The sequence below is a fragment of the Arachis hypogaea genome, chromosome 13, assembly GCF_003086295.3.
Source record: "Arachis hypogaea cultivar Tifrunner chromosome 13, arahy.Tifrunner.gnm2.J5K5, whole genome shotgun sequence".
Taxonomy (NCBI): Eukaryota; Viridiplantae; Streptophyta; class Magnoliopsida; order Fabales; family Fabaceae; genus Arachis; species Arachis hypogaea.
Window position 1 is genome coordinate 23,824,180 of NC_092048.1, and position 17,965 is coordinate 23,842,144.

Sequence of the window (17,965 nt, forward strand, 5' to 3'; positions counted from 1 at the left end):
TAACTTTTTGTTTGTTTCTTAACTTTTTCAAAACTACCTAACTAACTCTCTCTCTCTAATTTTCGAAAATATCTTCCATCTTTTTCAAAAATTACTTTTTAATTAACTAATTATTTTTATTTTTTATTTTTGATTTCAAAAATTTTCGAAAATTACTAACATTTTTCAAAAACCATTTTCGAAAATCACTAACTCTTTTTCAAAATAATTTTCGAAAATTATCCCTCCCCCATCTCATTCTATTTATTCATTCATCTCCTAACATCTCATCTCACCTCTCTTCCATCCTCACAGTTGTGTTTCTTCCATTATATTACATTCTTTGTCTCCCCCTCTTCTTCCACTCACACAGGGATCCCTATACTGTGGTATAAAGGATCTCCATTGTTATTATTATTTTTCTGTGCCTTCTTCTTTGTCATATGAGCAGGAGCAAGGATAAGAACATTCTTGTGGAAGCAGATCCAGAACCTGAAACAACTCTGAAGAGAAAATTAAGAGAAGCTAAAATACAACAATCCAGAGAAAACCTTTCAGAAATTTTTGAACAGGAAAAGGAGATGGCAGCCAAAAATAATAATAATGTAAGGAAGATGCTTGGTGACTTTACTGCACCTAATTCCAATTTACATGGAAGAAGCATCTCCATTCCTGCCATTGGAGCAAACAACTTTGAGCTGAAACCTCAATTAGTTTCTCTGATGCAGCAGAACTGCAAGTTTCATGGACTTCCATCCGAAGATCCTTTTCAGTTCTTAACTGAATTCTTGCAGATATGTGATACTGTTAAGACTAATGGAGTAGATCCTGAAGTCTACAGGCTCATGCTTTTCCCTTTTGCTGTAAGAGACAGAGCTAGATTATGGTTGGATTCTCAACCCAAAGACAGCCTGAACTCTTGGGATAAGCTGGTCACGGCTTTCTTAGCCAAGTACTTTCCTCCTCAAAAGCTGAGCAAGCTTAGAGCTGATGTTCAAACCTTCAGACAGAAAGAAGGTGAATCCATCTATGAAGCTTGGGAAAGATACAAACAGTTGACCAAAAAGTGTCCTTCTGACATGCTTTCAGAATGGACCATCCTGGATATATTCTATGATGGTTTATCTGAGCTATCAAAAATGTCACTGGACACTTCTGCAGGTGGATCCATTCACCTAAAGAAAACGCCTGCAGAAGCTCAAGAACTCATTGACATGGTTGCTAATAACCAGTTCATGTACACTTCTGAAAGGAATCCTGTGAGTAATGGGACGCCTATGAAGAAGGGAGTTCTTGAAGTTGATACTCTGAATGCCATATTGGCTCAGAACAAAATATTGACTCAGCAAGTCAATATGATTTCTCAGAGTCTGCATGGAATGCAAGCTGCATCCAACAGTACTCAAGAGGCATCTTCTGAAGAAGAAGCCTATGATCCTGAGAACCCTGCAATAGCAGAGGTAAATTACTTAGGTGAACCTTATGGAAACACCTATAACTCAACATGGAGAAATCATCCAAATTTCTCATGGAAGGATCAAAAGCCCCAACAAGGCTTTAATAATGGTGGAAGAAACAGGTTTAACAATAATAAACCTTTTCCATCATCAACTCAGCAACAGACAGAGAACTCTGAACAAAATGCTTCTAATTTAGCAAATCTAGTCTCTGATCTATCTAAGGCCACTGTAAGTTTCATGAATGAAACAAGATCTTCCATTAGAAATCTAGAAGCACAAGTGGGCCAGCTGAGTAAAAGGATCACTGAAATCCCTCCTAGTACTCTCCCAAGCAATACAGAAGAGAATCCAAAAGGAGAGTGCAAGACCATTGACATAAGCGCCATGGCCGAACCTTTGAGGAGAGGAGAGGACGTGAATCCCAAGGAGGAAGACCTCCTGGGACGTCCAGTGGTCAATAAGGAGCTTCCCTTTGAGGAACCAAAGGAATCTGAGACTCATCTAGAGACCATAAAGATTCCATTGAACCTCCTTATGCCCTTCATGAGCTCTGATGAGTATTCCTCTTCTGAAGAGAATGAGGATGTTACTGAAGAGCAAACTGCCAAGTTTCTTGGTGCAATCATGAAGCTGAATGCCAAATTATTTGGCATTAATGCTTGGGAAGTTGAACCTCCCTTGTTCATCAATGAACTAAGTGATCTGGATCAACTGACATTGCCTCAGAAGAGACAGGATCCTGGAAGGTTCATAATACCCTGTACCATAGGCACCATGATCTTTAAGGCTCTGTGTGACCTTGGTTCAGGAATGAACCTCATGCCCCTCTCTGTAATAGAGAAACTGGGAATCTATGGGGTGCAAGCTGCTAAAATCTCACTAGAGATGGCAGACAGCTCAAGAAAACAGGCTTATGGACAAGTAGAGGATGTATTAGTAAAGGTTGAGGGCCTTTACATCCCTGCTGATTTCATAGTCTTGGATACTGGAAAGGAAGAGGATGAATCCATCATCCTAAGAAGACCTTTCCTGGCCACAGCAAGAGCTGTGATTGATGTTGACAGAGGTGAAATAGTCCTTCAATGGAATGAGAACTCCCTTGTGTTTAAAACTCAAGGATCTCCCTCTGCAACCATGGAGAGGAAGCAGAAAAAGCTTCTCTCAAAGCAGAGTCAACCAGAGCCCCCACAGTCAAACTCTAAGTTTGGTGTTGGGAGGCCACAACCAAACTCTAAGTTTGGTGTTGAACTCCCATATCCAAACTCTAAGTTTGGTGTTGGAGAGTCTCAACAAAGCTCTGCACATCTGTGAGGCACCATGAGAGCTCACTGTCATGCTATTGACATTAAAGAAGCGCTTGTTGGGAGGCAACCCAATGTTTATCTAATTCTTATTTTTATTTGTTTTTCATGTTTTCTTAGGTTCATGATCATGTGGAGTCACAAAATAAATATAAAAATTGAAAACGGAATCAAAAACAGCAGAAGAAAAATCACACCCTGGAGGAGCATCTGTCTGGCGTTCAAACGCCAGAACAGAGCATAGTTCTGGCACTGAACGCCCAGAATGGGAGCATCCTGGCGCTGAACGCCCAGAACAAGCATGGTTCTGGCGTTCAACGCCAGAAATGGCAGCAAAGGGGCGTTGAACGCCCAAAATGGGCACCAACCTGGCGCTGAACGCCCAGAGTTGTGTGCAAGGGCATTTTACATGCCTAAATTGGTGCAGGGATGTAAATGCCTTGACACCTCAGGATCTGTGGACCGCACAGGATCCCCACCTACCTCATCATCTCTCTTTCCATTCATGATCATCCCTTTTTTTTTTCCATTTACCACTCACATCCAAACACCACTACCTTCAAAATTCAACATCTCTTTCCCACCCAATCCCACCCATATGGCCGAATACGCACCTCCATCCATCTCCTCCATATCCTCTTCTTCTTCTTCTATTCTTTCTTCTTTTGCTCGAGGGCGAGCAACATTCTAAGTTTGGTGTGGTAAAAGCATAGCTTTTTTGTTTTTTCCATAACCATTGATGGCACCTAAGGCCAGAGAAACCTCTAGAAAGAGGAAAGGGAAGACAAAAGCTTCCATCAAGGGTCTATAGCTCAGTGGTAGAACATTTGACTGCAAATCAAGAGATCCCTGAGATACCTCAAGGGATACATTTTTTTCCACACAATTATTGGAAGCAACTAAGGGTGGAACATCAAGAGCACTCCATCATCCTTTATGAAATCAGAGAAGATCTAAAAGCAATGAAGGAGGAGCAGCCAAGGCAAGGAAGAGACATAGAAGAGCTCAAGGACATCACTAAGGTGGACTCATTCCTTGTTCTTACTTTCTCTGTTTTTCGTTTTCTATGTTATGTGCTTATCTATGTTTGTGTCTTCATTACATGATCATTAGTAGTTAGTAACTTTGTCTTAAAGTTATGAATGTCCTATGAATCCATCACCTCTCTTAAAATAAAAACTGTTTTAATTCAAAAGAACAAGAAGTACATAAGTTTTGAATTTATCCTTGAACTTAGTTTAATTATATTGATGTGGTGACAATGCTTCTTGTTTTCTGAATGTATGCTTGAACAGTGCATATGTCTTTTGAAGTTGTTGTTTAAGAATGTTAAATATGTTGGCTCTTGAAAGAATGATGACTAGGAGACATGTTATTTGATAATCTGAAAAATCATAAAAATGATTCTTGAAGCAAGAAAAAGCAGCAAAGAACAAAGCTTGCAGAAAAAAATAGGCAAAAAAAAAAAATATAGAAAGAAAAAGAAAAAGCAAGCAGAAAAAGCCAAAGCTCTTAAAACCAAGAGGCAAGAGCAAAAAGCCAATAACCCTTAAAACCAAAAGGCAAGGGCAAATAAAAAGGATCCCAAGGCTTTGAGCATCAGTGGATAGGAGGGCCTAAAGGAATAAAATCCTGGTCTAAGCGGCTAAACCAAGCTGTCCCTAACCATGTGCTTGTGGCGTGTAGGTGTCAAGTGAAAACTTGAGACTGAGCGGTTAAAGTCAAGGTCCAAAGCAAAAAAAAAAAAGAGTGTGCTTAAGAACCCTGGACACCTCTAATTGGGGACTTTAGCAAAGCTGAGTCACAATCTGAAAGGGTTCACCCAATTATGTGTCTGTGGCATTTATGTATCCGGTGGTAATACTGGAAAACAAAGTGCTTAGGGCCACGGCCAAGACTCATAAAGAAGCTGTGTTCAAGAATCATCATACTGAACTAAGAGAGTCAATAACACTATTCGAAATCTGAAGTTCCTATAGATGCCAATCATTCTGAACCTCAATGGATAAAGTGAGATGCCAAAACTATTCAAGAGGCAAAAAGCTATAAGTCCCGCTCATATGATTGAAGCTCTGTTTCATTGATAGTTTGGAATTTATAGTATATTCTATTCTTTTTATCCTATTTTGATTTTCAGTTGCTTGGGGACAAGCAACAATTTAAGTTTGGTGTTGTGATGAGCGGATAATTTATACGCTTTTTGACATTGTTTTTAGTATGTTTTTAGTAGGATCTAGTTACTTTTAGGGATGTTTTTAATAGATTTTGTGTTAAATTCACATTTCTGGACTTTACTATGAGTTTGTGTGTTTTTCTGTGATTTCAGGTATTTTCTGGCTGAAATTGAGGGACTTGAGCAGAAATCAGATTCAGAGGTTGAAAAAGGACTGCTGATGCTGTTGGATTCTGACCTCCCTGCACTCAAAGTGGATTTTCTAGAGCTACAGAACTCGAAATGGCGCGCTTCCAATTGCGTTGGAAAGTAGACATTCAGGGCTTTCCAGCAATATATAATAGTCCATACTTTGGCCAAGAATTGACGACGTAAACTGGCGTTCAACGCCAGCTTTCTACCCAAATCTGGCGTCCAGCGCCAGAAAAGGATCCAAAACCAGAGTTGAACGCCCAAACTGGCACAAAAACTGGCGTTCAACTCCACAAATGGCCTCTGCACGTGCAACACTTAAGCTCAGCCCAAACACACACCAAGTGGGCCCCGGAAGTGGATTTATACATCAAATACTTACTCATGTAAACCCTAGTAGCTAGTTTATTATAAATAGGACCTCTTACTATTGTATTAGGCATCTTTGGATTACCTTATGATCCTTTGATCACGTTTTAGGGGGCTGGCCATCTCGGCCATGCCTGGACCTTCACTTATGTATTTTCATACGGTAGAGTTTCTACACTCCATAGATTAATGTGTGGAGCTCTGCTGTTCCTCAAAGATTAATGCAAAGTACTACTGTTTTCTATTCAATTCTTCTTATTTCGCTTCTAAGATATCCATTCGCACCCAAGAACGTGATGAAGGTGATGATTATGTGTGACGCTCATCATCCTTCTCCCTTATGAACACGTGCCTGACAAACACTTCCGTTCTACATGAAATAAGCTAGAATGAATATCTCTTAGATCTCCTAACCAGAATCTTCGTGGCGTAAGCTAGAATGATGGCGGTATTCAAGAGAATCCGGAAAGTCTAAACCTTGTCTGTGGTATTCCGAGTAGGATTCAATGATTGAATGACTGTGACGAGCTCCGAACTCGCGATTGCAGGGCGTTAGTGACAGACGCAAAAGGATAGTAAATCCTATTCCAGCATGATCGAGAACCAACAGATGAATAGCCGTGCCGTGACAGGGTGCGTGAGCATATTATTCACTGAGAGGATAAGATGAAGCCATTGACAAAGGTGATGCCTCCAGACGATTAGCCGTGCCGTGACAGGGCATTGGATTATTTTCCCGAGAGATGACCGAAAGTAGCTGTTGACAATGGTGATGTATCACATAAAGCCAGCCATGGAAAGGAGTAAGACTGATTGGATGAAGATAGCAGGAAAGCAGAGGTTCAGAGGAACGAAAAGCATCTCCATTCGCTTATCTGAAATTCCTACCAATGAATTACATAAGTATCTCTATCCCTATTTTATTATATAATATTCGAAAACACCATTATCACTTTATATCTGCCTGACTGAGATTTACAAGGTGACCATAGCTTGCTTCATACCAACAATCTCCGTGGGATTCGACCCTTACTCACGTAAGGTATTACTTGGACGACCCAGTGCACTTGCTGGTTAGTTGTATCGAAGTTGTGACAATCATGGATTAAGATCAGAGCACCAAGCTTTGGAGACATTACCAGGATTTGTTCGAGCCTGGAGATCACAATTTCGTGCACCATAAACCCCATGTTAGAAAATAACAATGTTAGAATAGAGCAAGTTGCTCGACGAGTCGATGATATTGCAGGAGCAATTAATCGATTTTTTATTCATCCATTGGGAGAAGTTCATGTTAATAATCCTCCTCTAATGTTAAATAGGGGAGAAGACCCAAATAGGGTATTAAATGAAGCCAGAGCAAACAATGCTGCTCAAGCTTATGGCCAAAATATAACTAAAGTTGTTGAACAAATTTTGAATAGAGAAGGGTTAAATATAGGGGTGACGAATCAACCTTATTTTATATCCCCCTTTCTAGATTATGTCTTGCAGGCTGTACTTCTTAAGAGAGTCAAAACTCCTAGATCCCTTACAAAGTTTGCTGGAGAAAGTAGGGAATTGACTGTAGAGCACGTTGCTCGATATTCAGTCGAAATAGGCGAGTTGGCCAATAATGAATATTTAAAAATGAGATATTTTCCCTCTTCACTAACAAAGAACGCTTTCACTTAATTTTCAAATTTGCAATCTAATTCGATCCATAGTTTGGTTCAATTAGAAAGAAGTTTTCATGACCAATACTTTAGGGGAGAAATGAAGGTGACTATGTCCGACTTATTCACAGTAAAGAGAGAAAAAACTGAGTCAATCAATAACTATCTTATCCGGTTCAAGAATAAGAGAAATAAATATTTCACACCTATTTCTGAACCTGAAATAGTCAAGATGGCTATCAATGGGATTGGTTTCAATATTCGAAAGAAATTAGTAAATCAAACAATTCCTCGACTTAGCTCAATTGGCTGATAAAGTACATCAAATTGAAAAATTGAATAAAGAAAGAGAAGAACTAGAGTCGAACAAAAGAAAATCTTTTTTCAGTAAAAGGTGAACTACGTTGACTGCATGAGTGAAGAAGAGTCAAACAGTGGATTTGATTTTGTAGCTGACTGGATGTATTACCAGCATGAGGAGGTAACATGGTATGCCTTAGACGACTGGATCATACTATACTTGCAGATTGTTAGATTATACCATCTTGCGAAGCTCAACGAGCACTGGTTTAGGTTGGATGAACTGCTAGTTAGCGCCTTCATGGAGAGAAGTTACCGGTGACACTCTGTAAGAGCCAAGTAAGGAGTTACCAGTTGGTGTAGTCTCTGCCACGTCAAACTCAGAGTTATCCCTATCATACAAGGTCACTGTGAAATACCTTGATGCCTTTAGATTTTCCTCTATTGCCTTCATCAAAGCCTGATTAAACTGTTGCTCTGTCTCTAACTGTGCCTCATCATCTCTTCCCCTAACGGACAAAGAGCTCGGCCAACCTCCCATAAGTGAACTTCACTAAGGAACAAACTGAAGGTTACTTATACCTTTGAGTACAGAGTTAACACACTCAGAGATATTTGTTGTCATATGACCGAATCTGTGATTCTCTCCCGATACTAAGTTCGCTTCTCATATTCCATCCCGTTGGCTCAATCACACATTGCTGGGTCTTCACTTCGGAGGATGTCAAACTAGTAGTCAAACTCAACTTTAGTCTTGGCATGAGCAGCATTCACTAGAAACCTCCTTACATCCTTTCCCTTAAAGCTCAGAGCAAAATTTGCTGCAACGTGCCACACACAAAATGTATGATAAGCACTAGGCAGAAGCCATCCACCATCAGCAGCCTCCAAAGTGGCCTCGATTTTGTTGTACCTATCTGATATCACTAGAATATTTGGCTGAAGAGTGATGTGCTGTTGAATGTGAGATAGAGAAAATGACCATAACTCCGTATTTTCATCTTCCACAAGTGCGAATGCAATGGAAGTTGTTCCGAGGGTTACCTGAAATTGTAGGTTGATCTCAGACGAGATCTTCTGTGCTGGTCGGAGATGACGTGTCCGGCTGGCTGGTGGCGACCGGAGCTGTTGTGTCCGACTTGTTGGACTTGCTGTACTGCTGATCCTTGGCCACCGGAGGGTGGGGTGTACCTGCAAGAGACTTCGATGCTTAAGTTAGCACGGGTATTAAGCAGGTTCTATGTAGAATCAGCGTATGAGTTATACCTGGGTGCTCTAGTGTATTTATAATGGTGAGATGTGATCTTTTGGATAAGATAGTTTAGTTATCTTATCTTATCTTTATCTTTGAGTTGAGGTCAGCGTATCTTTCAACGGAACCGCCTTTATCTCTGTAGGCTTGAACTGCCTTTGGATTTGGGTCGTGTTCCTCTATTTGGGCCCTTTACTGGGCTCTCCTGTCGATTTGGCCGATCTCTTTAAGAAGAGGTCGGATAGCCGGACCTGAAGAGGTCGGTCGCTTTGCCACCAATCATCTCGGGTCGGACAGTTCGACCCAGGGTATGAACAGTGCCCCTGCTTGAGCTCGGTCTTCTTTTTGAGGTCGAGTTCTTGACTTCGGTCCTTCTCTAGTGAAGCCGAACTCAAGCATTTTGTCGATTCCTTTGTAGAAGCTTTTGAATGTAGAACGTTTTTCCTCTAAAAGCGCGCGTTTTTATATCGGCGCTGTTTTGGGAATGCAAGCGGTTTTAATATCCGCATTTAATTGGCATTTAATTGCCCCGTTTCCCCTAACTTCTCTATTTTTTGAATTTTGCACTCAAGAAACGGTTTCTCTTCTTCGCCCTTTTCGTAACTTCTTCACATTTCTTCTTTCACTCTCTCGCTTTCTGTCTTTTGCTTGCGCTTCTGCTTTCGTCGCTTGGCGTTTTTCTGGGCAGCCTTTGTCTCTGCGCTTCCACTCTTCCTCGCAGCTTCTTTCGTCTCCAGGTTAGTCCCATTTCGTATTTTCCTCGTTTGTTTTGTCTTTGCGATGGGGTTTTCCTTTTGATCTTCTTTTTGGAGAGTTTGGATCTTTCTGTTTTTTATCATGCTTGACTTGTTGCATGCTCTGGAATTTCTTTGCTTTTTTGTGCGAATCTTTTTCTTGTTGCTTGAATCTTTTTCTTTTGCATGTTGCCGCCATTTCTGTTTGTGCCTTGGCTGATGATTTTTTGCTTGATTTCAAAAGAAAGTTTGCGCCTTTGCTGCTTGGCCTTTTTTGATATTTCTGATATACTGTAGAAGTAGTGTTTTTCGCTGGTAAACTGTAGAAGTGTGGTCCTTTTGCGTTTTTGCTTCCTTTGTTTTCTTTCTGGATTTTGTTTTGATGAGTGTTGGGATGTAGGCCGTAGAAATAACTTGAAAACATTTGCTTGTTTACTGTCTCCAAGGGATGTCCCAAGACCTTTGTCTTGAGTCTTGGGGTTTTCCATTTTTGTTTATCCGTCCGTCGAGATGTTTTGCCCTCTGTCCGAGATGTTTTTGAGTAATCCATTCTTCCTTTCTTTTTGTAGGATTTAGTTGACCTCATGTCTTCCCGAAATAACGTTGTCGAAATGCCTTCCCAGGTTCCCGCGGGTATGGCTGATTGGGTGGACTCCATGGTTCTTATGTGTGTCTCGCTGGTTGATTCCGAATTTTGTACTCAACTTAGGCAGTTTCACAGTGTCTGTAGTAATTCTGGTGATGAGAAGAATTATGAACTTGTCCCTCCCTCTTCTGACGAGAGAGTCTGCTTTTCGACTCGAGTTGTTGATGGTCGCCCTTTCTTTTATGCTTATGATTTTTTCTTTGGTCAGCTGGGTATCACCCTTCCTTTTACCAAATTTGAAACCGACCTATTATGGTCTTGTAATGTTGCCCCTTCTCAACTTCACCCCAATTCCTGGGGTTTTATTAAAATTTTCCAATTGCTGTGCGATGATTTTGGTATTCCTTCTTCCCAATCTCTCTTTTTCTATCTGTTTGTCTTGACTAAGCCCGGTGTGGTAAAAAAGAAGTCGGCTTGGGTCTCCTTTCATTCTACCCAGGGGAAAAAGATTTTTTCCATGTTTGACGAGTCGTTCCATGATTTTAAAAACTATTTTTTCAAGGTCCGAGCTGTTGAAGGAGCTCGGCCCTTTTTTCTGGATGAGAATGACGAACCTGCTTTTCCCTTGGAATGGCAAAAAGATGTGAGGGTCTCCAGGTATTCGTGGGAAATGTTGGATGAGGCTGAGCGAGCCTTTGTGACTATCTTGGAAGAACGCTGGGGTCAACCTCCCCATCTTGACACAAAGAAATTTCTAACCAATCCTACTCTTCTTCAAACTGAACTGGGTATCTTGTGTTTCTTTTATTATTTTGTTTATGTTGCTTGTAGCTGTCTTTTCCAACTTATCCGACTTGTAGCTGAGTTTTCTGTTTTGTTTGCAGAGGCAATGAAGAATAATGAATCCATGAAAGCTTATAAGAGGGCGCAGATGGCGACTGCTGCCAGAAATGTTGCTGCCCAGGCGGCTGGGGAGGGATCCTCCCAAGTGCGCGAGAAGCCATCGGTGCAGAATTCCGCCGGGGTGAAGAAGGTGATCCCTACACCCCGAGTTCGTTTGGCAGATCCTCACGTCACCTCTGCTGCTCCTTCTGTTGCTCCTCCCAATAAAAAGCAAAAGACTACTGAGCCCTTCGACCTCGATGATCCTGATTTTAATGCTATTGAATTCGTGGATCAACAAATCGGTCCCTACAGTGCTCTCTCCATGGACGATGTGTCCATCCTTCATCACTTGGAATTCATGGCCCGAAATCATGTGAAGATGGCATATATGTCAGCTGCCATATATTGGACTGCTCAGAATCTCCCTCTCCACGCCACTAAAGCATTTATGGAGGAGGCGAAACAAGATTTTGATCGGATGAAGGAGTTAAAGGAGGAGCTTGAGACGAAGGTGGCTGATGAGCGGATAATTTATACGCTTTTTGGCATTGTTTTTAGTATGTTTTTAGTAGGATCTAGTTACTTTTAGGGATGTTTTCATTAGTTTTTATGTTAAATTCACATTTCTGGACTTTACTATGAGTTTGTGTATTTTTCTGTGATTTCAGGTATTTTCTGGCTGAAATTGAGGGACTTGAGCAGAAATCAGATTCAGAGGTTGAAGAAGGACTGCTGATGCTGTTGGATTCTGACCTCCCTACACTCAAAGTGGATTTTCTGGAGTTACAGAACTCGAAATGGCGCGCTTCTAATTGCATTGGAAAGTAGCATCCAGGGCTTTCCAGCAATATATAATAGTCCATACTTTGGCCAAGAATAGACGACGTAAACTGGCGTTCAACGCCAGCTCTCTGCCCAATTCTGGCGTCCAGCGCCAGAAAAGGAGCCAAAACCAGAGTTGAACGCCCAAACTGGCACTAAAGCTGGCGTTCAACTCCAAGGAGGACCTCTACACGTGTAACACTCAAAGCCCAGCCCAAGCACACACCAAGTGGGCCCCGGAAGTGGATTTATGCATCAATTACTTACTCATGTAAACCCTAGTAGCTAGTTTATTATAAATAGGACCCTTTACTATTGTATTTGGCATCCTGGATTGTATTTTGATCCTGTGATCTCGTTTTGGGGGCTGGCCTTCTCGGCCATGCCTGAACCTTCACTTATGTATTTTCAACGGTAGAGTTTCTACACTCCATAGATTAAGGTGTGGAGCTCTGCTGTTCCTCAAAGATTAATGCAAGTACTACTGTTCTCTATTCAATTCTTCTTATTTCTCTTCTAAGATATCCATTCACATCCAAGAACGTGATGAAGGTGATGATTATGTGTGACGCTCATCATCCTTCTCCCTTATGAACGCGTGCCTGACAAACACTTTCGTTCTACATGAAATAAGCTAGAATGAATATCTCTTAGATCTCCTAACCAGAATCTTCGTGGCATAAGCTAGAATGATGGCGGCATTCAAGAGAATCCGGGAAGTCTAAACCTTGTCTGTGGTATTCCGAGTAGGATTCAATGATTGAATGACTGTGACGAGCTCCGAACTCGCGATTGCAGGGCGTTAGTGACAGACGCAAAAGGATAGTAAATCCTATTCCAGCATGATCGAGAACCGACAGATGAATAGCCGTGCCGTGACAGGGTGCGTGAGCATATTATTCACTGAGAGGATAAGATGAAGCCATTGGCAAGGGTGATGCCTCCAGACGATTAGCCGTGCCGTGACAGGGCATTGGATCATTTTCCCGAGAGATGACCGAAAGTAGCCATTGACAGTGGTGATGTATCACATAAAGCCAGCCATGGAAAGGAGTGAGACTGATTGGATGAAGATAGCAGGAAAGCAGAGGTTCAGAGGAACGAAAAGCATCTCCATTCGCTTATCTGAAATTCCTACCAATGATTTACATAAGTATCTCTATCCCTATTTTATTATATTAAATTCGAAAACACCATTATCCATTTATATCTGCCTAACTGAGATTTGCAAGGTGACCATAGCTTGCTTCATACCAACAATCTCCGTGGGATTCGACCCTTACTCACGTAAGGTATTACTTGGACAACCCAGGGCACTTGCTGGTTAGTTGTATCGAAGTTGTGAACCATGGTATTGGCACCATGTTCTTGGTGCCATTGCCAGAGACAAGAAAGAGCCATGAATTTTACATAATTAAAGTGTAATCACGATTACGCGTACCAAGTTGCTCACGTTGCCAGGGATTGTTCGAGCCTGGACATCACAATTTCGTGCACCAAGTTTTTGGCGCCGTTGCCGGGGACTTAATTGTTCCTGTTTGGCGCCAAGAATCATCTGAGATCCCAATCCCGGCAACAACACCAAGTTTTTGGCGCTGTTGCCGGGGATTGTTTGAGTTTGGACAACTGACGGTTCATCCTGTTGCTCAGATTAGGTAATTTTCTTTTTTGTTTTGTTTTCAAAAATTTTTCAAAAAAATCTTTCAAAACTTTCTCATCTGTTTTCGAAAAAAAAATAAAAATGTTTTCAAAAATTTTATTCAAGATTTTTAAGAAAGAATTCTAGTGTTTCATGAAGCATGTGAAGCCTGGCTGGCTGTAAAGCCATGTCTAAATTCTTTTGGACTGAGGCTTCCAAACCATCAGAGGTAAGTTACATACTTGATAAATGATGAGCAGCAATTTGTTATCAAGAGCAATATACTCTGGTGTTAAATGCTGAAGCTTGGCTGGCCATTGGCCATGTCTAGTGTTTTGGACTGGAGCTTTCTTTGAAAGCTTGGCTGGCTAGTGAGCCATGTCTAATTCCTGGACTGAAGCTTTAGACTAAGAATACAAGATTCCTGGAATTCATATAAAAAGTTTTGGAATCCTGATTTTCCCTTTTCAATAAATTTAAAAAAAAAATCCAAAAAAATTTAGAAAATCAAAAAAATCAAAAAATATTTTTGTGTTTCTTGTTTGAGTCTTGAGTCATGTTATAAGTTTGGTGTCACTTGCATATGCATCTTGCATATTTTTCGAAAATTTCATGCATTCATAGTGTTCTTCATGATCTTCAAGTTGTTCTTGGTAAGTCTTCTTGTTTGATCTTGATGATTTTTTGCTTTGTGTCTTTTCTTGTTTTTCATATGCATTCTTGAATTCTTAGTGTCTAAGCATTAAAGAATTCTAAGTTTGGTGTCTTGTATGTTTTCTTTGCATTAAAAATTTTTCAAAATTGTGTCTATGATGTTCATCTTGACATTCATAGTGTTCTTGGTGTTCATCTTGACATTCATAGCATTCTTGCATGCATTCATTGTTTTGATCTAAAAATTTCATGCATTGCATAATTTTCATGTTTTTCATAAAAATTTCAAAAATCAAAAAAATATCTTTCCCTTTTTCTCTCATCAAATTCGAAAATTTGAGTTGACTTTTTCAAAAATTTTTAAAAAATCAAGTTGTTTCTTATGAGTCAAATCAAATTTTCAATTTGAAAATCTTATCTTTTTCAAAATCTTTTTCAAAAATAAAATCTTTTTCAAAATTCTTAGTTATTTTCGAAAATTAAAAAAAAAATTTTCAAAAATCTTTTTCTTATTTTTATACCAAATTTTCAAAAATAACATAAACAATTAATGTTTTGATTCAAAAATTTGAAGTTTGTTACTTGCTTGTTAAGAAAGATTCAAACTTTAAGTTCTAGAATCATATCTTGTGATTTCTTATGAATCAAGTCATTAATTGTGATTTTAAAAATCAAATCTTTTTCAAAACTAATTTCAATCATATCTTTTCAAAAATATCTACTTATCTTATCTTTTTCAAAAAAATATCTTTTTAAAATATCTTTTCTAACTTCCTAACTTCTTATCTTTTCAAAATTTGTTTCAACTAACTAACTAACTTTTTGTTTGTTTCTTAACTTTTTCAAAACTACCTAACTAACTCTCTCTCTCTAATTTTCGAAAATATCTTCCTTTTTTTTCAAAAATTTCTTTTTAATTAACTAATTATTTTTATTTTTAATTTAAAAAAAAAATTTTCGAAAAAAATACTAACAATTTTCAAAAACCATTTTCGAAAATCACTAACTCTTTTTCAAAATAATTTTCGAAAATTATCCCTCCCCCATCTTATTCTATTTATTCATTCATATCCTAACATCTCATCTCACATCTCTGCCATCCTCACAGTTGTGTTTCTTCCATTATATTACATTCTTTGTCTCCCCCTCTTCTTCTACTCACACAGGGATCCCTATACTGTGGTATAAAGGATCTCTATTATTATTATTATTTTTCTGTGCCTTCTTCTTTGTCATATGAGCAGGAGCAAGGATAAGAACATTCTTGTGGAAGCAGATCCAGAACCTGAAAGGACTCTGAAGAAAAAATTAAGAGAAGCTAAAATACAACAATCCAGAGATAACCTTTCAGAAATTTTCGAACAGGAGAAGGAGATGGCAGCCAAAAATAATAATAATGTAAGGAAGATGCTTGGTGACTTCACTGCACCTAATTCCAATTTACATGGAAGAAGCATCTCCATTCCTGCCATTGGAGTAAACAACTTTGAGCTGAAACCTCAATTAGTTTCTCTAATGCAGCAGAACTGCAAGTTTCATGGACTTCCATCTGAAGATCCTTTTCAGTTCTTGACTGAATTCTTGCAGATATGTGATACTGTTAAGACTAATGGAGTAGATCCTGAAGTCTACAGGCTCATGCTTTTCCCTTTTGCTGTAAAAGACAGAGCTAGATTATGGTTGGATTCTCAACCCAAAGACAGCCTGAACTCTTGGGATAAGCTGGTCACGACTTTCTTAGCCAAGTACTTTCCTCCTCAAAAGCTGAGCAAGCTTAGAGCTGATGTTCAAACCTTCAGACAGAAAGAAGGTGAATCCCTCTATGAAGCTTGGGAAAGATACAAACAGTTGACCAAAAAGTGTCCTTCTGACATGCTTTCAGAATGGACCATCCTGGGTATATTCTATGATGGTTTATCTGAGCTATCAAAGATGTCACTGGACACTTCTGCAGGTGGATCCATTCACCTAAAGAAAACGCCTGCAAAAGCTCAAGAACTCATTGACATGGTTGCTAATAACCAGTTCATGTACACTTCTGAAAGGAATCCTGTGAGTAATGGGACGCCTATGAAGAAGGGAGTTCTTGAGGTTGATACTCTGAATGCCATATTGGCTCAGAATAAAATATTGACTCAGCAAGTCAATATGATCTCTCAGAGTCTGCATGGAATGCAAGCTGCATCCAACAGTACTCAAGAGGCATCTTCTGAAGAAGAAGCTTATGATCCTGAGAACCCTGCAATAGCAGAGGTAAATTACTTAGGTGAACCTTATGGAAACACCTATAACTCAACATGGAGAAATCATCCAAATTTCTCATGGAAGGATCAAAAGCCCCAACAAGGCTTTAATAATGGTGGAAGAAATAGGTTTAACAATAATAAACCTTTTTCATCATCCACTCAGCAACAGACAGAGAACTCTGAACAAAATGCTTCTAATTTAGCAAATCTAGTCTCTGATCTATCTAAGGCCACTGTGAGTTTCATGAATGAAACCAGGTCTTCCATTAGAAATTTGGAAGCACAAGTGGGCTAGCTGAGTAAAAGGATCACTGAAATCCCTCCTAGTACTCTCCCAAGCAATACAGAAGAGAATCCAAAAGGAGAGTGCAAGGCCATTGACATAAGCATCATGGCCGAACCTGAGAGGAGAGGAGAGGACGTGAATCCCAAGGGGGAAGACCTCCTGGGACGTCCAGTGGTCAATAAGGAGCTTCCCTCTGAGGAACCAAAGGACTCTGAGGCTCATCTAGAGACCATAGAGATTCCATTGAACCTCCTTATGCCCTTCATGAGCTCTGATGAGTATTCCTCTTCTGAAGAGAATGAGGATGTTACTGAAGAGCAAACTGCCAAGTTTCTTGGTGCAATCATGAAGCTGAATGCCAAATTATTTGGCATTGATACTTGGGAAGTTGAACCTCCCTTGTTCATCAATGAACTAAGTGATCTGGATCAACTGACATTGCCTCAGAAAAGACAGGATCCTGGAAAGTTCATAATACCCTGCACCATAGGCACCATGATCTTTAAGGCTCTGTGTGACCTTGGTTCAGGAATAAACCTCATGCCCCTCTCTGTAATAGAGAAACTGGGAATCTATGGGGTGCAAGCTGCTAAAATCTCACTAGAGATGGCAGACAGCTCAAGAAAACAGGCTTATGGACAAGTAGAGGACGTGTTAGTAAAGGTTGAAGGCCTTCACATCCCTGCTGATTTCATAGTCCTGGATACTGGAAAGGAAGAGGATGAATCCATCATCCTAGGAAGACCTTTCCTGGCCACAGCAAGAGCTGTGATCGATGTTGACAGAGGTGAAATATTCCTTCAATGGAATGAGGACTCCCTTGTGTTTAAAACTCAAGGATCTCCCTCTGCAACCATGGAGAGGAAGCAGAAAAAGCTTCTCTCAAAGCAGAGTCAACCAGAGCCCCCACAGTCAAACTCTAAGTTTGGTGTTGGGAGGCCACAACCAAACTCTAAGTTTGGTGTTGAACTCCCATATCCAAACTCTAAGTTTGGTGTTGGAGAGTCTCAACAAAGCTCTGCACATCTATGAGGCTCCATGAGAGCTCACTGTCAAGCTATTGACATTAAAGAAGCGCTTGTTGGGAGGCAACCCAATGTTTATCTAATTCTTATTTTTATTGTTTTTCATGTTTTCTTAGGTTCATGATCATGTGGAGTCACAAAATAAATATAAAAATTGAAAACAGAGTCAAAAACAGCAGAAGAAAAATCACACCCTGAAGGAGCATCTGTCTGGCGTTCAGCGCCAGAACAGGCATGGTTCTGGCGTTCAACGCCAGAAATGGCACACAAATGGGCACTGAACGCCCAAAATGGCCACCAACCTGGCGCTGAACGCCCAGAGTTGGGTACAAAGGCATTTTTACATGCCTAATGGGTGCAGGGATGTAAATACTTTGACACCTCAGGATCTGTGGACCCCACAGGAT

General features: G+C 40.1%; 2 non-coding genes across 2 annotated transcripts; both read right to left on the reverse strand.

Moving 5' to 3' along the window:
• Positions 1-956: 956 nt before the first annotated feature.
• LOC112738648 (small nucleolar RNA R71) lies at positions 957-1,064 on the reverse strand. The gene has a single exon (XR_003169595.1). It is a non-coding gene; the product is annotated as a small nucleolar RNA R71 (small nucleolar RNA).
• A 14,707-nt stretch (positions 1,065-15,771) lies between these two features.
• Positions 15,772-15,879, reverse strand: LOC112738773 (small nucleolar RNA R71). Its single transcript, XR_003169719.1, has one exon. It is a non-coding gene; the product is annotated as a small nucleolar RNA R71 (small nucleolar RNA).
• Positions 15,880-17,965: the final 2,086 nt, after the last annotated feature.